Source organism: Furipterus horrens, unplaced genomic scaffold, assembly GCF_987537825.1.
Source record: "Furipterus horrens unplaced genomic scaffold, mFurHor1.1.pri manual_scaffold_9, whole genome shotgun sequence".
NCBI lineage: Eukaryota > Metazoa > Chordata > Mammalia > Chiroptera > Furipteridae > Furipterus > Furipterus horrens.
The window spans coordinates 71,016,048-71,043,900 of NW_028327179.1; the positions used below are offsets into that span (position 1 = coordinate 71,016,048).

Sequence of the window (27,853 nt, forward strand, 5' to 3'; positions counted from 1 at the left end):
AACAGCATCAGGATCTCTGTTCCACAGCTACTTTTTCAAAAACAATAGCTCCACCTGTCAGCAGGAGGAAATCCTCTTTCTTACCACAATCTGCCTTAGTCCTTCCTCTCTGTCTGCAAGGCACCTAATATATTTCATGTCTGTCTTGCTGTGGCCCAGATAGCTCTAGAGCACTAGGGTATGTTAAAATGTTCACATACACTGGAAAACAGCATTGAGTTTCCTCAAAAACTTAATAATGGAACTGCCTTTAGACCCAGAAATCCCACTTCTGGAAATATAGCCTGAGAACCCTGAAACACTAATCAGAAAGAATATATGCACCCTTATATTCATAGCAGTATTATTTAAAATAGCCAAAGTCTGGAAACAGCCCAAGTGCCCATCAGTAAATGAGTAGATAAAAAAGCTGTGGTACATATACACAGTGGAATTCTACATGGCTATAAAAAAAGAGGGAACTCTTACCCTTTGCAATAGCGTGGATGGACTTGGAGAATATTATGCTAAGCAAAATAAGCCACTCAGAGAAAGATGAGTACCATGATCTCACTCATATGTGGAATCTAATAACAAAACAAACTGACCGACAAAATAAAACCAGAGACATGGGCATATGGAACAAACTGACAGGTCTTGGGGTGGGGGCAGTGAGGGGGACTAGAAGAGACTAGCCAGAGAACATTTATGCATATATGCATAGCCCATGGACACAGACAACAATGTGGTGAAGACTAGGGTGTAGTAGTGGCTGGAGGCAGGGGCGCAAAGAGTGGGGGGTGGGGGGGAACAGAGGACGTCTATAATAGTGTCAACAATAAAAAATTAAATAAATAATTTTAAAATATGTTCACGTACAAAAAGATCTCTTTCAACAACATGAGAAGTAAATGGTGAATTTTCTTGAAATTCTTCATAGCTATCTTAACAATTTCTCCTATCTGGACACATTAAGATCATTATTCTGCACTAGTAATTACTATCAGGAAGTCAGGATGGGAAGAAAACAAACTCAAAATCAAAACAATTTCAAGCAATAAAAAGCTTTGAGTGAAAAATGTAATGTGTTTAAGGAATTCTTTTTGAAAATACACTTCATTTGTAGCTTTAAAAAGATTCAATCAAGAAAGCAGAACAGTATGAGTGTTATGGGAAAAACAATTTGATAGGAATTAGTACTCACTCAATTGTGGGAAGAGCTGGGAAGATAAGTATCTGCAAAGTGTAGTTGAAGGAACAGAAAAGTCATGAATCAGTCAAAACTTGCAGGGAGCTGTGGAAGTCAACATCTACTGCTGCTGGGGTTGGATCACAAAGAATATGAAAGGTTGTTGGCTCTTCATGGCTGCTACCTCTGTAAAGTGTCAGCAAAGCATCCAGTAGAGCCCTGGGATCACCTTTGGTGGCCAAGGCCAGCATCAAGAAGGAGGGAAGAGCAAGAACAAACTGAAACCCAGCAGCACCCCTGGATCCAATGATAACCTTCAGAACATAATGACAGCTTCTTTTCTTCTGCCTCCCAGAACTCACATAGCTTCCCTTTGGGCCAACTTCAACCTGGAATTATTTTACATGGAGAAGGAAAGCTTGAAAAATATAGTTCTCAACATAACCAATTGGCATTTTGCTGTTTGATGTAACTTCCAGATCTGTCACAACTTATTGTTCAAGGACACACAAATATTTCAACTCAAGCTTAACAAGTCTCCATAAACTTGTCATTGTGCCCCAGACTTTCTTTAAACAACAACAACAAAATAAATAAATAAATATACAGACCAAAAGCTGCCTTTCTGAGTATGGCTCAATTTCTATTACCACTAACTTGTTCTATACTATCCACACCCTGGGCATCTGTCAAACCTTCCTCCGTGCCCTGCATCAGTCCCTGCCTTACGTCAAGCTTTTATCATTACTTCCTTACATTAAAGAAATAGTCTTCCCTGCTTTCACCCTACCTACAATCTCACCCTGCTCAAAAACTTCCATTAAACCAGAGTGATCTTTCTAAAATGTAAAATTCCAATTATAATTACTTTTACTTAAAATAGTTTAGTGACTCCTTGCCTACCATACAGATTTTCTTTCCTGACATTATATACAAGAATTCTCATATTTTGATCCTCACCTACATTTTTAGTCCTACTTACTGCCCTACCCCCAAGCACTGTGTCCTCAAGTTTTCTGAACTACTTACAGAACCCTGAATATATTATTTCAAGCCTGTGTGCATCCGTCTGTTAAGAATTCATTTCCTCAGCTGCATCCCCCTGAAAATATAGTCGCCTGGCAAACTCCTGCTTATCGTTTCAGATGTGGCTCAAATGTGGCCTCCTTTGCAGTGTCTTCCATGTTCCTTCACCTCCTCCCGATTGCTACAGTCAGTCCATGGCACACATTCTCCTAACAATGGTTAGCACTTGCCACAGTGTACCAAGTCTGCTGATTTACATGTGAGTTTTCCATGCTAGACTATGAACTCTTCAATGTGAAGGACCACATCTCATCCATCTTTGTAGTCTTAGACACTAACACTTCCCTGGCACATGGTTAGGGCTCAATAAATATTTGGCTAAGAAATTAATCGATGAATTAAAAGACCTAACATGTTTAAATATTTTACACCATATTTATAACTGCTTCCATACATATTATAATTCCCATAAAATACAGGTTTCTATTTACAAAAAAAAACCCAACAACAACAGACTAATTCAGGGGTAACTGAATAAATGTAGATAGCCAAATATTGAAATTCACTCTAAATCTTGAAATGGCCCTAAAACATATGACTTCATTGATGATATTAATAAGATTATTTCTAAATCTCAATTTCACTGTTTAAACATGCTCTTGACCTGCCATCAGAACACAGAACAACAAAGGAAACATCTGTTTTTTTCTTAACTTTGGGGTTACAAATCCATTTGTTAAACGTGGCAGTGGGAGAGCCAACAGTACTTGATAACAGCTCTAACATAAGAGCTCAGGCCAGAACGGATGGCCCAGACACTTCAAGGAAAGCTTTAAAAAGATGTCTTCTCTAATTGAGGTTACACACTCCCTGAAAATTCTTTCAACATAAGCACTAAAGTTTGCAAATGATTTTATTGACTCTGACAATTCTGTCTGAAAGTTAGTTTCCAATTGCCTCTTGGGGGCAGTTTGGTTGAATTTTGTTTTTCAAAGTAAGTAAAGTCAGGAATGCTTATAATATATCAGTGAACTAGAAATTCAAAGCATTTTGCATCGCCGCTGACTTCCTGAGCATGACCCTTGACTGATAACAATTTGTGCTATTTTTTTAATGTGCTAATTTTTTAAATTCTACATTGACAAACCAAGGTGAATCCAGGATTATTGCTATTTCTTCTGTGTATTTTGAACCCACATTAATAGTAATTATGTTTAGACACCAAGGTTGTTAAACAAAAGGTTGAAATCTAGCCAGTGCAAAAGTATTGGAACCATCTTTATTACACTCATACTTCAGCATAATTAGCTATGTGTAATAGTTACAGTGATTCTAATAAACCTTTCAAACATTCCATCATTTTCCAATGCCACTAAGATCTATATATTATTCCTTAAACTGTTAAATATTGTAACCATTTCTAAGTTGCCTAATGTACTTTTGGACTCACCAAATATACTATCCCTAAATTGATTATTAAATCAATGATTGGCATAGAAAAAAGAATTTTATCATATTTGGACAAAGCAACAGTAAGTAAGAAACACACTCTGGAATACTTTCTTTGTAATACAATGTCCCCTTATATACAATACAATTGGCAAATTGTTTGATGTATTTGCTTCAAAAGGATTGGTTCCAGTAAAATTTTGGTTGATAGTTAATTTTTTTAATATAACTTTCATCAGACTTTGGAACTGTTTTTATAGCTGAAGAGACTGATCCATAGGGGTTAAGTGCCAAAGCACTTATCAAGTTAGTGGTAAAAGTTAGAATTGCAGTAATTATACAAACACACATGCATACACATTTTTAAAGGGTTAATCATAAAAAAAAAGTTGATCAAAGAGGGACACATGTTTATTATTGTTAATGTATTATTTCCCAAGATAGGCTAATCCATTTGTATTAGTGCCAAAGAGTTTAAATTAACAGATGAAATGAATATGCTAGTTGGGAAATAATGCTATACTCTGCTGTTTAAAAAGGAAAGATATTTCCATCTTTTTCCCCAAAATGCTTTTATAATTTACTACAAGGTAAAAGACAGAAAGTGAAAAGATAAGAATGGAATAGAAAAGAAAAAGAAATTAACATGGCTTCAGGAAGGAAAGTGTTGATAGGATAATTATGAGGGCAGCCTTTATTTTTCATCTTTTGAGAAGACGGAGACTCTATAAATGACCCTATCTTAGGACTCTGAACTCTGTCATCTGGGGCTTCCCTTTCTTTCTTACATCTCCTATGCTCCCAAATGACAGTTTAGGGCTTGTGAAAACAGAGACACTAGGGGAAAGAGCATTCCAGTTCTTTTTCACATCAGGGAGGCCTTGCTCACTTGCACCTACAGGCCATCATCTAGGCAAGCCTGTCTGCCTGGACAACATAGGTGGTGCCAGCACCATTATTCTGAACTGCGACATCCCGTCCCCAAGGGTCAAACAGACAGAGGGTAAACACACCTTAAATTGCAGAGAAGAAAGGAAAATGGGAGGAAGACAAGTTCTGCTGCTCTATGTTAAATGATTGCATCATTCACCACAGGAGGAGGAACAGTAGATACATATCTTCAATATTTTAATGTGGATAATGTATCTTTAAAAGATAAGAGTATTCCCACATTATTTGAGGAACCATCACGGTATTACTTTTGCCTGCGAGCTAAGTGTCGCTGGTTCGATCTTCCAGTCAGGGCACATCAGAGAAGGAAAACTCTGACTCCAAAAAACCTCCGCTGCCTTGCGGCATACCTCTTCAGGGGAAAGGCTAAGGGAGTAAACCCCGACAGAAAATCCGGAGCCGGAGTCCCTAAGGCGGTTTGACGTAGTCAACACCGGCAACTCCTGCGGCGCACCTGAAGCCAAGCTGTATTGACTCCGTCTTTCCCTTGGACCCTTCAGCTGCGAAGAGAGGGGGGGTCTGCTGCATGAGCAACAGCAGACCCTCCATATCGCCCTGCTCAGGCTCTGTAGCTTCGGCTTCACTGGAGAGGACACTCCAGCGTCATCGCAGGATGTCGATTCAGCACGGGAGGAGACGGATGCCGTGTCACTCCCGAGTTGGACTGCGCAGCCGTTCTCGGCGGTGCGGATGGACTCTTAAGAAGCTACACCATCGTCTCTCGAGACGGACGGCTGCCGACGACGAGATGCAAATTCCATAACCATGATAATAGTGGCAACAGAATCAGAGGACTGGAGAGAGCAGAGAGAGGGAATCCAAATATAAACACTCTAAGATAGGTGTCATAAATCCTAATCCCTACAAGACAAAGTGACATCAAGACCAGAAGTAGGTTGGATAAACTGTAAGAGAAGATGGTAAAATAATGGCCAACTGCAGCACATATGTTCTGTCTACTGCAGTCCAAACTTAAAAAAAAAAAAATTCTGTGGGCCTCTGCATGTCTGTGGGCCTTACCTTCCACAGTCTGCCAGCATAAAGCAAGATTGCTTTCACTTTTGTTTCAAAAACAGCACCAGGTGAATAAAAGAGTACCTTCTAAGATCCAGATTTTAGTGTATTGAAGTGAGAGCAGAAAGAATGTGGCAGGACCCTGCTGTTCTTCTCCATGGCTACCATTAGGCCCATCTTACAGTGAAGAACTGAAGAGATCCTGTTTATAGCTTAGCACTATGGTATTCATGGGTATTTGTATAAGGATACCTCTTGCCTTTCAAGAACTTACATTTTACTAGACAATATTTCATGTGCTTTACATATAGCTAGCTCTTCATTTCATCCTCCAATAATGCTATTATTATCCTCATTTTACAGATAAAGCACAGACAATTTAAGCCACTTGTCCATAATTATATAGTGAGCAAGCAGCAGAATTTGGATTGTAATCCAGGCTGACTATAAAACCGACATTCTTAACTACTATGCTAGACTAAGTCTTGGAGAGTCTTGTTCCCCATTTGAGTGGTATATCAGTTTTGAATGTTTTTGCCTACAGGAAACAGAAACCCCAGCTAACAGTGTCTAGAACAAGTATTTTTCCACAAAACAAGAAATATGGTGAGCAGTTGTCTACTTGTGCTATGACTCAGCAATGTCAGAGTCAACATAGTCATAAAATGGCTAACACTCTGCTGGGCATTATATATGAAGTCAAGAAAGCAAGAAGTGGGAAGAAGTGGCACCAGCTTATTATGTCCCTTTAATCAGGAAAGTAAAGTCTTTCACAGAAGTCCCCAACAAACTTCAGCTTAACCTCATTGCCAAAATTATATCACATGGCTGCAAAGGAGTCTGAAAAAGCAAGCATTTCGCCTTTCCAGCCCCAAGAATAGAGGCAGGAAAGGGAATATATGGTTAGGAACAGGTGTTGGCTTAGCCAACCACAAAGGTTTGCTTTGGTTAGGAACATAGCAACAGAACTTCATCATACAGAGTGTCACTCATGCCATGGACCCAAAGAAATGTAAACAGCAAGTACTGAAGCTTGCCACAAAGCCAAAACTGATTTATACAACTCCTATTGCCTTTTTTCTTTTCTATTAAATCATTTTTTAATTGTTATTCTATTACAGTTGTCCAAATTTTTCCCCCTTTGCTCTCCCCACCCAGTCCACTCCCTGCTCCCACAGTCAATTCCCACACTGTTGTCCATGTCTGTGGGTCATTCATGCATGTTCTTTGTCTAGTCCCTATCCCTTCTTTCCCCCATTACTCCTCTTCCCCTTCCCCTATGGTCACTTTCAGTTTGTTTCATGTTTCCATGCCTGTGGTTCTATTTTTTCATTAGATACCCCTTATAAGTGAGATCATACGGTATTTGTCTTTCACCAACTGGCTTAGTTCACTTAGCATAATATTCTCTAGTTCTAGTTCTATCCATGCTGTTGTGAAAGGTAGGAGTTCCTTCTTTCTTTCCGCTGCATAGCATTCCATTGTGTAAATGTACCACAGGGTGTTTTTTTTTTGTTGTTGTTGTTTTGTCTGTTTATTTGTTTATTATTAGTTTTTCAATTACAGTTGTCCCATTTTTCCCCCATTGCTCGCCCCGACCCAGCCCACCCTTTCTCCCACAGTCATATCCCCCAACCTGTTGTCCATGTCCATGAGTTATTTACATGTTGTTTGACTAAACCCTTCCCTTACTTATCCCCCGTCCCTCCTTGCCCACTGCCCCCTGATAATTGTTATTCTGTTACTTGTTCAATTTAGTTCATTTGTTTGTGTCGTTCCTTAGTCTCCTGTATTAGGTGATATCATATGGTATTTTCTTTCATTGTCTGGCTTATTCCACTAAGCATAATTCTCTCTAGTTCCATTCATGTTGTTGCAAATGGCAGGAGTTCCTCCTTTCTTTCTGCTGTGTATTACTCTATTGTGTAAATGTACCAGTTTTTCAATCCACTCATCTACAGATGAACATTTAGGCTGTTTCCAGCATTTGGCTATTGTAAACAGCGCTGCTAAGAACATAGGGGTGCATAAGTTCTTTTGAATTGGGGTTTCAGGATTTTTCGGGTATAATCCTAGCAGTGAAATCACTGGTTCAAAAGGCGGTTCCATTTTAGTTTTTTGAGATAATTTCATACTGTTTTCTATAGTGGCTGCACCAGTCTGCATGCCCACCAACAGTGCAGTAGGGTTCCCGTTTCTCCACATCCTCGCCAGCACTTGTTGTTTGTTGATTTGTTCATGATGGTAATTCTGACAGCTGTTAAGTGGTATCTCGCTGTGGTTTTTATTTGCATCTCTCTGATGGTTAGTGATGTTAAACATTCTTTCATGTGTCTATGGACCTTCTGTGTGTCCTCCTTGCAGAAGTGTTTGTTCAGGTCTTTTTTTTTTTTTTTTTTTTTTTTTTGCCTGTGGCTTTTATTTTATTTTTTAATATGCTTTATTGTTTATGCTATTACAATTGTCCCAATTTCTTTTCCCTTTATTCCCCTCCACACAGTGACCACCCTCCCTCCAGTTGTACACCTTAAGTCCATGACCATTGGTTGTGCATATAGTTTTTCTCAACATCTTCCTATCTACTCCACTCCCTCCTACTATGCTTCTTAATTCCTGCATCATCTCCCTCCCTTCCCCCTTTCCTCCTCCCCACTGACCTCCACCCAATATGTCCCCCATACCTATAATTCTTTTCCCACTCTCCTTGCCTACTTAGTCTGCCTTTGTTTCAATTCCCTAGCTGCTGTTGTTGGTTGTTGTGATACAGTTTTCATTTTAATGTTCATAGTTTTGATCCTCCTTCTCTTAAACAAGTCCCTTTAACATTTCATATAACAGTGATTTGGATCTGATGAACTCCTTCAGTTTTACTTTGTCCTGGAAGCACTTTCTCTGCCCTTCTATTCTGAATGACAGCTTCGCTGGATAGAGTAACTGTGGTTGTAGGTTTTTGCTTTTCATTCCTTTGAATATTTGTTGCCAGTCCCTTCTTGCCTGCAGAGTTTCTTTTGAGAAATCAGCTGATAGTCTTATTGGGACCCCTTTGTATGTAATTTTCTTCTTCTGTCTTGCTGCTTTTAAGATTCTCTCTTTATCCTTAATTTTGACATTTTGATTATTATGTGTCTAGGTGTGGTCCTCCCTGGGTCCAGTTTTTTGGAACTCTTTCTGCTTCCTGGACCAGTATGTCTATTTCCTTCCCCAAGTTAGGGAAATTCAGCTTCATTATTTTCTCACATAATTTTTCTATTTCTAGTACTTCTTCACCTTCTGGCAGCCCTATGATTCAAATGTTGGCCCGCTTATAGCTGTCCGATAAGCTTCTGAGCCTCTCCTCATTTTCCTCACTTCTCGTTTCCTCTTTCTGCACCGGTTAATTGTTTGTTCCTTCATCTATATTCGAATTTGTTTATTTGATCCCTGGTTTTCTTTCCCTCACCACTAGTTTTGTATGTGTTTTTGCTGATTGCAGCAGGACTAGCCTTCATTCCTTCCCTGTTTTGATTAAGATCTGCTGTTAGGTCTGTAAGCATTTTTATAACCAAGGCTGGAACCTGAGCCTCAGAAAAATTTCCTATCTGCTGCTTTGTTAGATTAGATATTTGCTGTCTGCTTCAGTTGCGTCACCAGGATCTCTATCAAGATCTTTGCCATCCTGACTATTTTGTGTTTACCTTTGCTTCCTGGGCAGGGCTGTCACACCTCCTAGGTTATAGGGGGCAGAGCCCTGTGCACTCATCACAACCAGGCTTCCCGTCTCACCACGCTGATGCATTTTCTTCTGGGCTAGGGGTCCAAGATGGATTCTTGCCATTCACTCTCCACTGAGAGACTGGGAGCCTCCTCCTCCATCCCCATCCCCTCTAGGCCTTACAGTCCAAGGCAATGAAGGTAGACTTTCACTGACTTTTGAATCACAAGAGGGTCTAGTCTGCAGCTGGGGGTGCTCCCCAGGCACTTCTCACCTCCCCCTAAATACGGGTGTCTGTGCTTACTGCTGTCTGCCTCCCTCACTGCTGCTGCTGCCACTAGCATAGCTTGACTTCTCTGCCCCGGCTTGGCCCCTCCTTCCTGTCTGGGTGAGAACCACTTCTTTATAACTCCATACGTTGGACTTCCATTTATTTTCTGGAACTCTTGGTTATTTCTTGTTTTGCAGTAGTTGTATTCCTTCTTTGTTGTGGAGGGACATGAAGCGTGTCAGTCTAGGCCTCCATCTTAGCCGGAAGTCTCCTGTGTTTGTTTGCTCTCGTATCCCAGGGAGAGCTGTTGCTCCTACTACCTTGCAAGGGGCAGAGCCTTAGGTATTCGACAGGAACGGGCGGCCTGTTTCACCACATGTGGCGCTGTATGTGGGGGAGGGGTCTGAGAAGGGACAATGCCTCTTGCCCAGTACTTGCCCCTTTTCCAGGCACTTCTTCCACTTCCGCACTCGACTGGCGCCCCTCTAGCTGCTGCCCTGGCTGTTGTTCCCAGAGTGGGTGGGTCTGTGGATGTTCTAGGTCCACGGGGGCCCTTTAAGCAAGTGGACTCTGCTGAGAGACCGGCGGTTTCTGCTTCCGTCCCAACCCCCACTGGTTTGCACAGTCAAAAGCAATGAGGCTTGATTTTCCCCAGTGCTGGGACAGTGAGCTGCTCAGTCTGGTGAGGAACTGGGAACGCTCCCCAGGTATCCCTCCTGACTTTTTAGAATGTGTAACTGCACTTTCCGCCAGCCTGCTGCTTCTTGTTTGTTTTTGTTTATTAGATTTGTTTGCTTTGATTTCTCACCTTTGTGGTATGAGATGCTTTACAGGAGACCTGGAGGATTCAGTGGAGTAGTATCTTTGATCTCCCGAGCCTGATGCTCTTGGGATGCCCTTTATGCCATTTTTTTATGCTGTCTGATTGTATTTCAGTTACTCTTTGGTGGATCCTTCCCTCTGGCTAGTTGATTGAGGGTCACTCTGTCCACCTTGTCTTGAGTTATTTTATGGAGATGCTGTTAAAACATAAACACACAACCCAGGCAAGAAACCCACACCCTCAAATATATCCCTCACCCACAACTCCACTATTGGCTGTAAATGAGCCAGTATTAATGTAAATGTAGAGAGATTAAGACTATTATACTGTAGGAGAAACAGATAAGAGTTGTTTTAAGTGAAATAAAGATGATGTTTGAGAGGAAAGATGATAGAGTAATAATAGTAGCAAGTAGGGTCAAGGCTATGTGAGACAGTAAGTAATATTTACATTGTATGTTAAAAAGAGGGAAGAATGCAGAATAAAGTGAGAAAGTATTAGGTTTAAATAGCAGTTACATGCTATATGTTTAGTGTGAAAGGGAGGCTAAACAAAACAAACAAAAATTAAAGAACAATGATAGGAGGGAGAGAAGGTAGGAAACAGATTAAAGAAAGTTGTTTTTATTAAAGGAAGAAAACAAAATAAAATAAAATAAAATATAAAGGAAGATGAAAAAAGGGAAGAGAAAAAAGAAAGATGAAAATAAAAGGGAAGAGAAAAAAGGGGAAGAAAAAAGAAAAAAGATTTTACTCAGTTCAACCTTTGTGCACAGTCTTCTTTTCCTGGATCCACTCCTGGTCAAAATTCCATGAGTTTCAAATTTTTTCTGGCTGGCTGGCTGTGAGGAGATCTGGCTGGTTTCTGTGGCTGCTTTTTCTCACTCATGGGCCTACAGCAACTTTCTGCTGTGAGCCGCACTGAGCTGGGTCTCTCCCCATTTGTCCTTTGGCACCCTCCAGCAATCCTCAGGCTTCTCTAGAAATGTTGTTCTGCTGGAAAGCCAGTGCACATGTCCCTAGTCCCCAGCCAGCCTTCGGTCCTGTCTTCGCTCCTCCTCCCAAGAAGTCTTCGTGCTCCAAGCCACAGGACCTGGCTGCATCCATCCCTGGCTGGCAGTGTCTCACTGTTTGCCTGTGCACACTGCTTGCCTGCCTTCGGTCCCCACTGAGTCCGCGTTTTCACCACAGCTCTCCTGTATGGGCCCCTCTCCCCGGCTTAGCTCTGCTCCTTTTTGTTTAGTGATGCCGTGATGCACGCGCCCAGGGTGGTAGGTTGCCAGCCCAGATTTGCCAGCCCAGGGGATCCCCACCTAGACTTAGTTCATACAGCTTTTCACAGTCCGAGCCACTTGCTGTCTTCCAACACCTCTGGCTGTTTCAAGCAAACCTTCCCATTTTCTCCCTCCAGGACTCCGTTGGTCCCAGCACCTATGGCAAGCAGCAGTTTCCAAGCAGATCCTGGCCTGAGAGACAGTCTGCAGCTGCTCCTTTGGGGTGCGGTGCAGCAGCAGCACCGAGCTGGGGGGCCCAGCGACTTCCCTTGAGAGCGTAGACGAGCCTTCTGCCCTTTTCCACTCCGCTCCCACATTCCCTTCCCTGCTCATGCTATCTGAAATCCGCACTCACTCACTTGTCTCCGTGTTTGTACTCCAAGTCCTTTCATGATGGGAGTAAGCAGACAACACTGCTACCTACTCCACTGCCATCTTCGGACTCTTGTACCACAATTTTTTGATCCACTCATTTACTGATGGGCACTTAACGCTGTTTTCAGAACTTGGGTATTATAAACAATACTGCTATTTACATAAACATGAAGTGCATAAGTTCTTTTGAATTGGTGATGCAGATTTCTTAGGGTGTATTCCCAGCAATGGAATTGCTGAATCAAAAGGCAGTTCCATTTTTAGTTTTTTGAGGACATTCCATACTGTTTTCCACAGTGGCTTCACCAATCTGCATTCCCACCAGCAGTGCACTAGAGTTCCCTTTTCCTGGCATCTTCACCAGAACTTGTTGTTCTTTGATTTAGTAGTGATGGCCATTCTGACAGATATGAGGTGATATCTCATTGTGGTTTTAATTTGCACCTCTCTGATGGCTAGTGATATTGAGCATCCTTTTATATATCTATGGGCCCTCTGTATGTCCTCCTTGGAAAAGTGTCTGTTCAGGTCTTTTGCCCATTTTTAATTGGATTGTTTGTCTTCCTGGTGTTGAGATGTATGAGTTCTTTATATACTTTGGAAGTCAAACTCCATCCAATGTATCATTGGCAAATATGTTCTCCCACTCAGTCAGTTCCCTTTTCATTTTGCTGATGTTTTCTTTAGCAGTGCAGAAGCTTTTTAATTTGATGTACTCCCATTTTATTATTTTTTTCCTTTGTTTCCCTTGCCCTAGGAGATATATTGGCAAAAATATTGCTACTAGGGGTATCTGAAATTTTCCTGTGTTTTCCTCTAGGACTTTTATGATATTGCAACCTATATTTAAGTCTTTTATTCATTTTGAGTTTATTCTGGTATATGGTGCAAGTTAGTGGGTAGTCCTATTGCCTTCTAAAAGTATCTGCTTCTATCCATTTCCAAATATGTAAAATGACTTCTACTTCTTTTCCTGATCAAACCTATCCTGGTGATGTTTAAAATCTAATTATTTGATTTTCAAACACAGATACTTCCAGGTATGCTATTCTTAGTTATGTTATTTTTATAAAACATTATATCCTTATTTATGGTTAACCAATAAAAATGACAATTTCAATTTTGTTTTAAATTGGATTGAAAGTTGTCAATAATTAGAAGCTTGGAAGCTTCAGTGCTGAAAATGTATAACATGTTACTTGAATTTATACTCTATTTTCCAGTTCACATTGGCTTTTCTAGCTCTTTCCACTACTTTAATTGTTTTTCTTTTATATTTTTATCATAGCACACAAACTCAGAAAACCTGTTAATGCAATCTAAAGATCCAGTTAACATATTGCTATGGAAACTAGGAAATAGAAACAGCCCTTTCATTATTCCTTTGGACATCTATGGCTAATTGTGTGTGTGTGAGTATAAAAGAGAGTATAAAAGAATTCATTAGTTTATTCACCTTCTATTGGAAGTTGCCACTGAACCCAAAATCTATAATTGTCCTGACTATATATAGGCCCAGTACTCTCCAGCCATTAAATTAGCACTTTAATATGAACCATAGTCATTGTTAAATTATGCCGTTATATGTCAAGAAACCTTATGTAGGAGCAAATTGATTATTTAGCCTTGACAGGCTGCTGCCTCTTGGCAGGGTGTGAACACCTGACTGGGGTTCGAGAGCTGGGTTCTAACCTGTCTCCTCTTACTAACAGCTGTGTGATCCTCTCAGGAACTCTTAGACACTCAGTTTTTTCATTTGCAAAATGCCTCAATGCAGGGCTCTACTATTAGGTAGAGAATGTTCCTTTTCCATAAAATCAAGGAACCATATGGTAATCACTTTGAAGATTGAACTTGCCATGTGTAGTCCCTGGTAAAGAATATGACACATAGTAAGCTCTCAGGAAAATGCTAAATGTTTTTACTATATTTTTCATTTGTTTAAAGTATATTTTATTGATTATGTTAATACAGTTATCCCAATTTTCCCCCTTTGCCCTCCACCTAGTATCTCCCTTCCCTCCATCAATCCCCCTCACCTTAGTTCATGCCCATGGGTTGTGCATGTAGGTTCTTTGGCTTATCCACTACCTATATTATTCTTAACATTCCCCTGTCTATTTTGTATCTACCAATTATGCTTTTTAATCCCTGCACTTTTTCCCCATTTTCCCCCTTCCCCCTCCAAGTTGATAACCCTTCAAACAATCTCCATACCCATTTTCAGTTTGTAGTAAATAATTCTCAAATGCTAAGTCCTAACAGGCAGTACTGTTCCTCAGATCCTGTTACCTGTGTTTATTTTCTCTCAAAAGTTAATGTCAATTTTTTATATTCAGACATGTGAGATATGAGTTATCCTAACACAATTAGTTCTAATACAACTCAACAAGCCCTGAAACCCCTTTTTAAAATCATAAGATTTCAACATTCAAGAATTAAAGTTTTGTTCTGTTTTGCTTGTTCATTGATTTTTGCCTAGTTATTTAATTAGCCTGTTTCCTGTTATGAAATAAAAGAATTAAAGAAACTTAGGTTTCCTCGGGGTTAAATTTCCTTCCAGAAACCCGAGTTACTATAGTAGGGGATAGTCGCTACATAAAAATCACTGGACAATCCATCCATCCCCTGCAACCTCTGCCTCTGACAACGAACTCCTTGTTTATGTGGTCCCAGATATTTCTCTATCCAGGTCAGTGCCTGGCATTTAACCGAGACTTGGGAGAGGCAAAGCCTCGCGTTCTTCCCGCCCGCAGATTGTCCGAGCCCAAGTGACGCCCAGCTCCCGAGCGCCAGGAGGGGGAGACTTGGTCCCGCTTGTCTGCCTCTGTGCTAACTTCAAACTGCCCTAGCTGGGGGAGGAAAGAGCGCGCAGCCGGGGCAAGAAAACTTCACCTAAAAAGTTTCACCTTTCGTGGACGGGGGAAGGGTGGGAGGAAACACGACCTCTGCAGGACCAGGCGAGGCTCGCTGGCGGCAGGAAGGGCGGGAGCCGATTTCCCCCTCTGGGTGGTGCCAGTCAGCACCTCATCGGTCCCTGGACCTGTGGATGAGGCAGACGGATAGCACGCCAGACAGACAAACACGTGCCGGGGCGGGCGGGAGGCCGAGTGCCTCGGTTAGGTCGCGGGGCCGTGCCTCTCGCCTGGACGCGCCCGGGCCGCCGCGGGCTGCGCGCGCCGATACCAGGCTGAGTCACAGACCAGTCAGCGCTCGGGTGGGAAAGGGCGGAGGGAGCTTCGCTGCTGGCGGACCACACGCCCGTTGTGTCCGGCCGCAGGTGACCCAAGGCTCTCGCCCAGTGCTGTGTGACCACAGGCAGAGCCCACCGGAGGGCGTGAGCCAGATGCTGGACGACAGCTGACTTGCTTCGAGGAGGCGGGGAGGCGCAGAGCGCGCGGGTGGTCCCTGAGCGACTGACTTCTCAGCTGTGGGTTCCTGGCAGCCGCAAGGTAAAACTACAACCTTCAGATCCCGCACGCCGCCCCTCGCCCCTGCGCTTCTGCTCTCTTTGTTCCCTAAGATAACTGACTGCTTTTTCAGAGGGCAAGACCAGAGAGAGAGGCGAGAGTTTAAAGGCTTTAGAAACTCAGGGGGTCTGGTCAGGGGGGAGGTCACAACCAGAATGGGGCTTTTTGTTTTAGGGGTTCGCTTCTGATGGCCACCTGTATGACTCAGAAGAGAGAGGCTCTGGGGTAGGGGGTTAATGTATGTCTGCTTATGGCCAGGCTAGTTTCAAGGTTGTGAGCTGACTCAGCCCTTACAAAAGAAATCTGGTCACCCTGTCCCATGGTGATGCAGCTGACAAGGTTCGAACCCAGAGATTTCCTTGTTCCCAACCCTGCTTTATCTGTATTATGAGGGGGTCCTTCCAAGAAACAGATCTTTCTGTGAAGGATGAAATCTCCATTTCTGGCAAATACATAGTACTTGTGATCCATCATTTTCAGTTGTACCTTAGCTCTTTGCCGGGGCTCTGTGGAGGACATCTATCTTATTAGGTAAAACAGATTATAACCAGAGGTCGGATACTCTGGCTAGTACTGTACCTGACTGAATAATTAAAGCACAAATGAAAGTATTTTCACTGACTATTGCCAATGCAGAATTTACAACAAAGTACGGTTTCCCATTTCATACCTTTTATGTTCCTAAAGAGCTATTTACGAATTTGGCAGTTGAAAAGGGTTCCAGTGGCTGATTCAGGAATAGTTACCCAATGTATTTTACCTTATCACAGTTTTGTGTTCAAAGGAGCCCTGGGGTAGAATGAAATATTATCAACTCTCTTAGGCATAATAATCAGGATACTTGAATGGTTAAGTTAAGATGGTCAATAAATACGAGAGGACTGTAAAAACTGACATTGAAGAGAGTATGGACTATCTGGGCATTCTCCTGAATTTTAAGAAGACCTTACATTTTGTAGAGTTGGGTGGAGATTATTCTGCCCTTTCTATCGGCCAGACACATGCATATGGCCATGCAAATAGATTTAAAAAAACATTATTTCTCTTTACAGCTAAATTATTATAGCTGATTAGTGATTTTTTTTCTGTGTGAAGATGATCTGAAATTAATGTACAGCACGTTTCTCTGTACTACTGGGCCATAAATTGTGATTTCATGTAAACTGTAAGTGTTGCTTGGGTTATTTACAGGTACATAGTGTTCCTTTCTAGCTCTAAGCATATTGGGCTTTGTTTTAACATGTAAACTTCCATAATGAAACAGAAGTGAGGTGCTTTGGTTCCAATCATAGACTGCAAGTCTGTGGTGTATCCAGACTTAATTTTTGAACTGCTGAATAACACAAGTAAAATTTACATCACTCATAAGAAATTTTTGTAGTACCAAAAATGCATCTGGTTGCCTATAAAATACAGTATTGTTTTAAAAATTCTTTTCAAGTTTCACACTTAATAGTGCATATGTCTATAGTTATTAACCTAAATATATTTTTATTTTAACCTAATGGAATTTGTGGCATAAAAAATGGTCTGCTGCCTACTGCTTTTTCAAAGATTGCTTTGTTCTTAATACATCACAAATAGGGGTTTACATTAGATCTGCATTCCATGCCTTCAGAATTAGTGAATGAAGTTTATCTGAATGATAAAGATGCACAAGATTAGCCAAGCCAGTCAACAGGAAAGCTCATATCTTGTATTTTCATGACTTTTAAACCTACAATAAAAGAAAAATGACACTTTTATAAGCAGGAAAAATACCCATCTTACAAATTTATTTTACAACTATATAAGCATATGTCCCACTATAATCTTAAATTTTTTGAATTTGTTTTAATGATGATTAGACTAAGAAATACATTTCAGAAATCAGTTTCTTCAGCTGTTAGTAAAATAAAGTTCAAAAACAGAGTTAGTCTAATTTTCTTTTTACAAATCTATACAATAACCTCAAATAAACTTTCTCTCAAATGTGGTCATCTCAAAATAAAATGAATAACTCAGAAAGGCTAACATCCTCTCAGGACATGCACCTTTCTCTAGGTGGCTGCACCAGTACCAATGGTGACACATCTATGATGAATACATAGCTCCCTACACATTCAGAGCCCCTCCCATTTCTCTGTCCCTTCCTCCTGATCCCTTTACCTTGATTTTGCCAGAGCTGCCTCCAAGTCCTGTGTGCCGTCATTTCTCCACTCCGTTTTCATGTTTTTTTCATCACTGTCATTAGGCTTAATACTTCTTACCAGAACCATCTATGTTTCTTTTTCCCCATCATTCCTGTATTTCCTTGGGCTGCTGTGTTTGTTCATGGGACACCAGATTTACTAATTGTGCTGCCTTAAGGGGAGAAAATATGCGGAAACTCAAGTGCCAGAGAGTTCACCTCACTGGTGTATGTTGAAACTGTTGTCTTTGACTCACTCCTCAAGGCAGCATTTCTTCATGGGCTTTGCTCAGGGAAAAATAAATAGTCACCTCTTATAATAAATGATGGATATACTGACTATCAGTTCAGCATCACTTTGATTTAGCAGACACTGAGTTGCTGCCAGGCCCACATTTCCCTCACCAAAAATAATCTAAGCACTGTATGTAGGGTATCATATGTGTTTAGGTATAGAGGGACTTTTTTTTTTAAAGAAAGAAATTAAATATCTGCCCTGGAAGAATTTACAATCTAGATATACAGATAAATAACACACATATAAAGTGGAACAAAGATCCATAATTATTAATGGGATATTACACAAGAATGACATTATTAGAAATCATCCCATTTGCTATTGATTAGAATTTTCCTTTTCAATCAAAATACTGGCACTTAAGGACCTCTTAATTTTTTCAGGCTGTTGACTATATCATCTTTCTGATATTACAACACCCTTGCAATATAGGTGATATCTTAACCACCCTGAGTTATAGACAATGAAACAATGTGCAAGACCCTATACCCCATGCTATCTGAACAGCACCATACAGCCTCTGCCCAATCATCAATGAAGATTAACTATTTGAAGCATTTCCACTGAAAGATAGGTTGGAATCCTTAAGTTAGTGATAAATGATGAATATACATTTCTAGTCTCTAGGGTTTTTCTCACTTTCTCTTTCTCCAGTTCTTTTTTCTCACTTTCTCTTTTTGTAGTAATGCATACCAAGAAAAGCTTTGTTAATATGTGTGGGGCATTCTCCTGTTATCGTATTATGAGTTATGAATAATTTTCTAATCTACCCTCCTTATCAGAAAACCCATTCTCAGATATCTCTTCAGCTGTGTTTAATAGTATATTCCCATTGGTATTTGTTTCAGTAAAAACACTCAGTAAAACCTGACTACTTTGTTTTTTAAGGGACAAAGTGAAAAAGTATTTTATAAGTTGTATAATGTATTGATAATTGAGAGAAAAATCATACATGTGACATTTGTAGCAAGAGGTATAAGCACAGAGCAATTTAAAGAAGAAGAATGAACCATTTAACTGGCTAATCACATACCCAGGTATACATATTTTTTGTGTGATGGTGTGAATTTCTGGAAGTATGTTTATGGAGGATATTCCTGTTGTTTTCAATTTCTATAATAGCCATAGGGCCCATAGAAATTATATAAGAGCTTACAAGCCATATAAATTATATAATAGTCTATAGGATTAGAAAATCTATTTCTCCAAATATAACAAGGGATTATTTTGAAATATGGTCAGAGCAATTATGATATGTGGTCAGAGAACCACAGGTTTTAGTGAAAGCTAAGTTCTTGTACTTCAAGAATATGATTGAGGATTTAGTCGTTCAGGATAATTTGTTGAATACCTACTAGGCATAACTAGATCCTGGTAATGTATCAGAGAATAAAATAGACAAAAATCTCTGACCTCATGATGTGCTGTTCTATATTTAGGAAGGAAACAATAAAACACATAAATAAAATGTGTTGTATATGAGGTGGTAGTGATAAGAGCTATAAGAAAATGTGTTGTATATGAGGTGGTGATAAGAGCTATAAGGAAGCATAAAGTGGTGAAGGGGAGTAAGAACTATCAGGGGTAAGAGGAGACAGGGTAGTGATTTAAAAATTCAGTAATAGCGTCAAAGAAGGCCTCACTTCAAAGGTAGCCTTTGAGCTAGAACTCAGAGGAGATGAGAAAATGACCCATGTGGTTATCTGGAGAAGGGCTTCTATTTTGTATTCCTCAGGAGTGCCATTCTCATTTTGTTTTCTCTGAAATTGTGCAGTCTAGAGCCTGAGCAGCTGTACATAGAGCCTCTGGTTTTTTATAGGAAGTATGTGGACAATACCTGCCATAGTTTACTACAGTCTCAAAAATGAAGATGAAGTTGTGGCCCACATCCAGTGGTTTATGGGGTATGGATGAGAACCCTTGGTACTTTCTTCCATTCACCTGGTCCCATCTCTATACCCCAACCTTCATCAGGGATATTGCCCCATTTGCACAATCTTTCTTCTTATTTTCAACACTGTGAGCCTGGCCCAAAGGGATTTGTTGAGAGCAATACCCATAGCCTTTGTCATGGATCCCTTTCATACTATAATATAAATCTGGAGACAGCAAGGGAGGCCATTTTTGATGGTATATAGCTTCTGTCTGCTGTACACCTCTTTCTTTCTTTCCTTTTTTCTCTCGCCTTCCTTACCGCTTTTCAGTCTTAAACCATTGTGTTGGATTTCATCATCTTTTCTTTCTTCTTCCTTATCCCCTGTCTATAGCCTATATCAAGATATGCAAACTGTTAATCTAAATAAGTAAAACTAACCTTTTCACTAGGGACTGACAACCTGCTCAGAAAAAGCCCTATCTAAGAGGGGCAGCCACCTCTCGTCATCATCAGAGTTGTCACCAGGCTCAGTGTGTGGTATGTGTCCATGTGTTGCTGTCTTTCAAATCTTTAGGAGAAGCTAGAAATCTCTCTATTAAAATGTTGACTCAGCATGTTTAAAACTGTGCAACTAGAGAGACAAAATGTCTGTGGGCCAGCTTTGGCTCCTGGTGGTCCTGTTTGTAATCTTGGCCACTACTGTACCTGCCAAGAGATCCCCTATGTGACCTTCAGGTACTGTGTGACCTTCAGGAGCATACTTGGCCAAAGAGACCTAGGACCACTTCTACAAAGTATTTTATCTTTTAGAGTTCTGATTTTTATTTTCCTCTCTGGAATATTAGTTTAGCAATTAAAAAAAGAAAAAGGTATTTTATAATTTTTATATTAACACATACTCATTTATCTAAACTCATCAGCTGCATGTATTTCTAAAGTAAAGGGTAATCTAGCTATTTCATTGTTAAACTGAAGCAATCATTTTATGAAACCTAAATTCATCATAACTTTGCATATTTCATATTTCAGTTTCAAGTTTTCATTCAGAGTAAACCCTCTCTTTGGAATATTGGCACTTTTTTTGTTTTGTTTTGTTTTAGATCTGCCTGAACGTCACCAGTTGTTATTCCTCTACCATTGAAATTCAAAACGCACACTGAGTTGGTTTCGAGTGCCCTTTAAAAGCCATCAGATTAGTGTTGCAGTCTATTTTTCCAAGGGAATAAAGGCTCACAGGGTGTGCACTAAATTGTTGCCTTTAATTCTAAAAACTTGTCGAAATACCCAGGCTAGTGGCCTTCCAAAAGGCCATTGTGTTAGAATGGAAGATTATGTACTGTATCTCTTCCTACTATTCTAATGCAAATATAATAACATATCATGAAACCGTCCGCTTATTAAGATCAGTGATCTTTTCCTATTTTGAAATGATCTTGTATGCCCCGATAGTTGGAAATATCAGACAGCACCTAGAATCTCAGGTCCAATTTTAAAGTTGTATATTAAAAGAACATTGATTTGGAGGAATTAAAAAGTACTCCATTTGTTTAATAAGGCCACGGGATGGTCTGAGTTTTTAATATTTTATTTAATATCAGGAAGAGAACTTTAAAATAATGTAGTTTTCACAAGTCAGAGAAAAAGAGAAGCAAATTTGGTTAGCAGAAGGCAGGTTGCCTCCTTTTGAGGCCTAATCATGTGTGAAAGGAAAACACAGCCAAGTTTTGGGTCCCTAAGGCAATACTAACTATCTTTAAAAATAAATTTTGGTTTTCCTCAAGACTAATGTGTTTAGACCAGCATTTTAGTTCTTAAAAATTAAACCTAGGGGTCTTTTAAAAGAAATTTAATCCATGTTTTTGATTCACTAAATCCTGAATCATTACACATAAACTGAATGTCTCTCTAAGCTCTTTGATGTCTAAGAAATCTTTGAAACCATGTAAGGCACTTTTGTTCCAGAAAAATAGGAAGTTGGTTTTTACTAAGAGTCAGTAAACAGCATCTCTAAAAATCTGAAATCTAAAATCCAGCAACCATAACAGAATGGATGTTTGAATGAGCACTGGTGCATTTTTCTGATGTAATGTGAAAAAATAAGTACTTCTAAAGACAAGTGCCATTCCACTATAATCCTTACTAACCCCAAGGATGTTATTTTGGCACAGCTTCTCCTTCTATTCTAATATAAAATAAAGTCCAAATGTTTATTATAAGTTTATCCTGGCACACAGTAGGTACTCAGTAAATACACTGTTGGATGTTAAATGAATGGCATTTTCTTCTGCCCAGAACCTTCCAAGTAATGTCAGTCTTTCTATTCAATATCATATCCATCTGCCATGTCTTGGAATGAGACCTATTCTGAGTCAGTGACCTGATTTGACAAATTTTTAAAATAAGCCACTAAATATATGTCATTTATTGAAATTCATTCTGTACCATGAAGCAAAGAGTGCTGAAAATAGGAAGGAATTTCTGGGCTAGTTTGACTAAGTATTCAGTTGTTAACATATGCTTTCTGAAAATTGATTTTCCCCCCTTCCACCATGCCTGCTATCCTTCCTTGCACCTTGACATGCTTACTGATGGAAAACTATGAACAAAAAAGGTCAGGTCGTTTGTATCTATAAACAAGAGCAGCAAGTGCAAACAGGCTTAGAAAACATAATAATATAATCATAAGTTGTCATAAAGAATGCTCAACAATATTAGTGATATTGGGGTTTGCTCCAAATTACATGGATGACACATCTTTGAACTCTATTGTGTGGATAAAAACATCTTCTTACTCTAGTTATATTTCCTGTTTGTGAGTCTGTGCTTTCTGGTAACTAGACTTCTCATATGGACTTGGCCCAAATATGTAACTGTAAGTGCAGTTGAAATGCACATGCCTAGAGTATTAAAGCTATGGAAACAGCTACTCCTGTCTAAAAGAAAGAAAGTACAATTTAGAAGGCATAGTACTGAAACTTGGACATTAAGATCTTTTTATAAGTAAATTTCTAATTACTTATCACACTTGGTCCCCAGATAACCTTTCCTGATCAATAGTGTCTTGTTTCTGTGTGACATTGGGGTGTCAGAATTTCAGAATTTCTTATATCTTGGCAGAGAGATAAAGGAAAATTATATTACTATGGTCTTGAAATGGAGATTCTCTTAGATGAACCTGAAGGTTTGCTGAATATATATATCATCATTAAAGTTTGTTTTGAAATTTATTTAATTATAGATAGCACTATGTAAGGAGTAACTTATTTATATAGTTTTCACATTGACATGCTTAATTTTTATTTCAGTGGTTAACCAGAGAATCAGTAATAATTACATATTAATGTGTTTGTATACACATATTTAGATGATTTTTTAACTTCAACCAGAAGTTCTCACAATGTAAGAAATAAGTAGTCAAATGCCTCTATATTGCACATTTGAGAAAATGAAGTTCAATTTAAGAAAATTTTTGTGATAACTCTTATGCCACAGATATAGAAAATAAATAATTAAAGAGAATACCTGAAGGTTTTGATAAGGTACTGGATCTGTTAGGTTAAAGGAGAGAGGTAGGTGGATACACTGTAGGGTCATGGGCTTGGGTGCATTGCAAGTCATGAATAGAGTATCCCATTAAGAGTCAGGCTGCTAACTTACAACTAGGAAAAAGACTAGTCATAACTGAGTGGGAAATTAAGGGAAGCTCACAGAAAAATGGTAGGGTACACGATGAGCAAAATCTGAACTTCCTCCAACTGTCACAGGTGATTTGATTCTAGGAAACACTAGACTTTCATCTATCTAGTCCTAAATCAGGCCTCTTAGTTTACCCTACCCTCAAGTACCAGTAAGAATAGCAAGAATATGTAGCAGAAGCAGGAAGAACTTTTATTTTGAGTGTTAGAGGTGTGTCCTAAGTCCTCTATCAGCTACTCACAAATACTAAATGAAATTCCATGTTCTCAGAGGAAAATACAGTATTAAAGGAAAAAGCAAACAAACTTGTAAATTTTTTACATCATCTTCATGACTAAAATTTTCTAGCATATCAGTGATTATAATGCATCTATTACTGTTGGGACCAAAAGTTATGTCCCTAAAAACCATACGCTTCATTGCTTCCCATTGAGTTATTACTTGCTGTGAACGTATATTAGCTTTTCTTGTGGATATTATCTTGAGGCCATTTCTTTGGGCCTTGATTATACAGAGTTCATGCTGGAGTATGCATAGAAATTGCATTTGTCATGTTCTAAACATGAACTCAGAAAGTGGTCTGTAGATTTGAGGAAAATTCATATTAAGACTTACCTTCACTTTCTGTCTTTTTGCTCCTCTGAAAGTTTTAGTTGAGCAGCAGTTATCGTTCACACAGAATCCCTCTAGCTTCTACTGATGGATACACTGTCCAAAGTGAGGTTGTGGTCTGACTACTACCTAGTTAAGACAAAGACAGCAAATAGAATCATTTAGTGCCTATATGTGAACCTTGGGCTTAAAATATTACCCTAGCTTTTTTTTTTTTTTTGATTGAGTGTAAAATATTACAAAAATATTTTAAGATCTACTGAATTATAATAAAAAAAATCAGCCAAGGCAAAGTTTGTTGACAGGAAAAAAGCTTCCTCCAACCAGAAATGAATATGCATTTTGACTTTTTAAAAATTCACCTTCTGTCATGTCAGAATTAAGATATTTCTAAATTCCACTTCATTCTCACTGACAATGCTTGTTCAGTGAAATATGTACATCAAGGTCCAATGATTATAAACATTCTTCAGGTCTTCAAAGAGCTTACAAAAGAATTGTTCTTTAAATCACCAGAAGAGCATGGATAAAACCTTAGACAGTTTCATTAACAACAATGAAAGGTGACAGCCTTTGAATCTGTCATAAGTTGATTAATTACTTTCTAAATATTATTAAAGATTCTGAGTGAATAACTAGACTGGTATTTAGGATCAAGACTCCCTCACAATTTCTAAATGGGTTTTAATTTTCAGAGCTAGAAGATCAATATACCTGATTCATTTGTTTAACATCTTTAGATTGTTGGTTTTATTGAAAAGAGAGCAGGGTATCTGTTTCAGTATATTTTTTCCCCCAAAGTTATTTTTTATAGATTTCAATAAAACTAATTTTGAAATGAAAATAATAAAACGCTGACATTTCCTTTTAATAAAGGCTTGTAGATCTGTTGATTTATATAAATATTACATGGAATTCACTGCAGATATCAGGATTATGGAACAATTTAATTCTCAAATCTGCCTCGTGGCCTACTTAGACTCTCAGTGAAAATGGGCATTAAAATAAGCTTTACTCAATCAAACTTGTGTTCTTGTTTTGGCCATTTTCCATTTTCTTCTTCCCATTATAGTAATTGCAAACTTCCACCATTATCTCAAGCTCTTGAATCTCTTTGGCTCCTCTTTTCTGCAGTATAATATTTTTCTTTATGTTTTATAAAATAAACAGAAGGCTAAGTGATTAACATGTCCTCTATTATTACCTCCCTGGGACCTCTGTCCCAAATGATGAAATGGTCTTTTCAATGAATGGTCTTGATCCCACTTTAAAAAACAATTTATTTATTTGCTTGTTTGTTTATTTTTAGAGAGAGGGAAAAAGAGAAAGAGAGGGAGAGAAACATCACGGTGTGGTTGCCTCTCACTCATGCCCCCAACTGAGGACCTGACATGCAACCTAGTAATGTGACCTAACTGGGAATTGAACTAGTGACTCTTGGCTGGCAGGCCAACGCTCAATCCACTGAGCCACAGCAGCCAGGTATTGATCCCACTTTTTCTCACATCTTTGGACACTTTGCTCCATCTATCTCACCTACCTACCAAACCCTGCCCATCTTTTATAATCTCTCTCACATTTTTTCATTCATCCCTTACTCAACTTCTTCCAGAAAGAAAGAAAACAAGTGTGTTCATAGAATCCTAAATACACAATTATCTTAAAATTCACTCCTAATCCTGCCTTATCCTTTTAATGAAGAATTCTTGAAAGTAAATTTCTAACTCACTTTCTCTACTCTCATTCATTCCTTAACTCATTCTACTCAGTCTATTCCACACTCCCAAGAAAGTGTCCTCGCAGTAATCACCAATAACCTCCTCATTTTCAAATATGCCTGGTACTTTTGTTTTTGTCCCACTTGACCCTTCTGAAATTTAATGCTATACATTGTGCTCTTCTGGTATTGAAATTTCTCCTAAACTTTTGAATCTACCACTCAGACTTTTTACCTTTTGAATATAAAAGTTAGATTCTGGGTTCCACCTGAGTCTTTCCTTTCTACTAACCGAACATGCCCATAGGTGATCTCACTTATCTCTATGACTTCAAATGCAGGACTAGTGGTTTAAAAATTGCTATCTCTGACTCCCTCTTTACTCTAGAATACCATGCCAATGTTATTAAGAACCTTATAGACATTTCCACTTGAACAACCAACCGATGACTTAGAGTGATTAACTGACCTTTCATTTTTACTTCATAACCTTTCTTTGCCTATTTTCCCATTTATGACACCCAAATTAGATATCTTTTAGCTATCCTTGACTTCTCAGTCTCCCTTATAATCAAAATCTATGTTGAATTGTTATCACATAAATTTTATCTCTTCAATATCTTTCTAATCTCATCCTTTCTTTGTTTCATATTCATACCTCCAGAGTCTTTGTTCAGGATCATTTTTTCACACATTAATTCATTCCATTATTCTTCAACAAATTTTAAGCAAGTGTCATATGATGTCACTATGCTAGGGGCTGAAAACTGAGCTTACAGTCTAGTGGGAGATACAGATGAGTAAAGTACAACACAAAGTTGAAGTGTCTAGATAGGGGAAGGCAGGTTTGATGTATGAGTACATGGAAGAGTTTCTAATCTCTTACCAGAGGGCAAGAGAGGCATCAGAGAAGGCTTCCTAAAAGAAATTTCCCTAAGATGAAACAGAAAGGAGAATAAGAGTTAACCACCTGAAGATGAGAACAAGAGTGTTCCATAAAAAGGTATCTTCATGTGCTGAGACCCAGAGTGAGAGAGTACATGGCTTGCTTCAACAGCTCAAAGAAGGGCAGGGTGACTATAGACTAGATTTCTAGGGGGGTAATGGCAAGAGGCAAGGCTGGAAAGTTAGGCAGAAGTGAAATCATTCATGGCTTTTAAGCTGTCCTAAGGAGTTAAATTGTTTTTAAACAGAAAAGTAATAATATGTCACTTTTTTATTATATTAAGAACAGATTATATATTGTCATTTTAGAAATATATCTCTTCTCTAGTACATAGGGAACAAGGGATCAGGGGCAACTATTGCGAAGGAAGCCCTGACCTGTGTGGCTCAGTTTGCTGGGCATTGTCCTGCAAAGCAAAAGGTGGCCAGTTCAATTCCCAGTCAGGGCACATGCCTAGGTTGTGGGTTTTGTCCCCAGTTGGTTGGATGTTTCTCTCTCACAATGATGCTTCTCTCCCTCTCTTTCTACCTCCCTTCCCATCTCTCTCACACACAAAAAAGGGAGTGTGTATATGTAAAAATAATGACATAATTTTAAAAACAAAGAATGACAAGGGAAGACCAGATAGGAAGCTGTTGGAGTAATCCAGGCAAGAGGTGACACTGCTCTGAACTATATAGGTGGCAGTAGGATGGAAGTAGATGGGCATGTTTAAAATACTTGTAGTTGGTGTTTCAGGATTCTTAGGGTATAATCCTAGCAATGGAATTTCTGGATCAAGGCAGATCCATTTTTAGTGTTTTGAGGAAATCCCATGCTATTTTCCGCAGTGGCTGCACCAGTCTGCATTCCCACCAGCAGTGCACTGGGGTTTCCTTTTCTCCACACCCTTGCCAGCACTGTTTGTTGATTTGTTAATGATGGCTGTTCTGACAGGTGTGAAGTGATATCTCATTATGATTTTAATTTGCATCTCTCTGCTGGCTAGTGATGTTGAGCATTTTTTCATATGTCTGTGGGCCCTCCG

The 27,853-nt window shown here is 39.2% G+C and overlaps 1 protein-coding gene across 2 annotated transcripts in view; it reads left to right on the plus strand.

Annotated features, from left to right (window-relative positions):
- The first annotated feature begins 15,153 nt into the window (after positions 1-15,153).
- Positions 15,154-27,853, plus strand: part of MET (MET proto-oncogene, receptor tyrosine kinase) — a 173,152-nt gene continuing 160,452 nt past the window's right edge. The window contains exon 1 of one of the 2 annotated variants that reach the window (XM_090287400.1): positions 15,154-15,493. The gene's annotated coding sequence lies outside the window, so the exon portion shown is untranslated. The remainder of the gene's footprint in view (positions 15,494-27,853) is intronic. The other variant, XM_090287399.1, reaches the window with a different exon arrangement.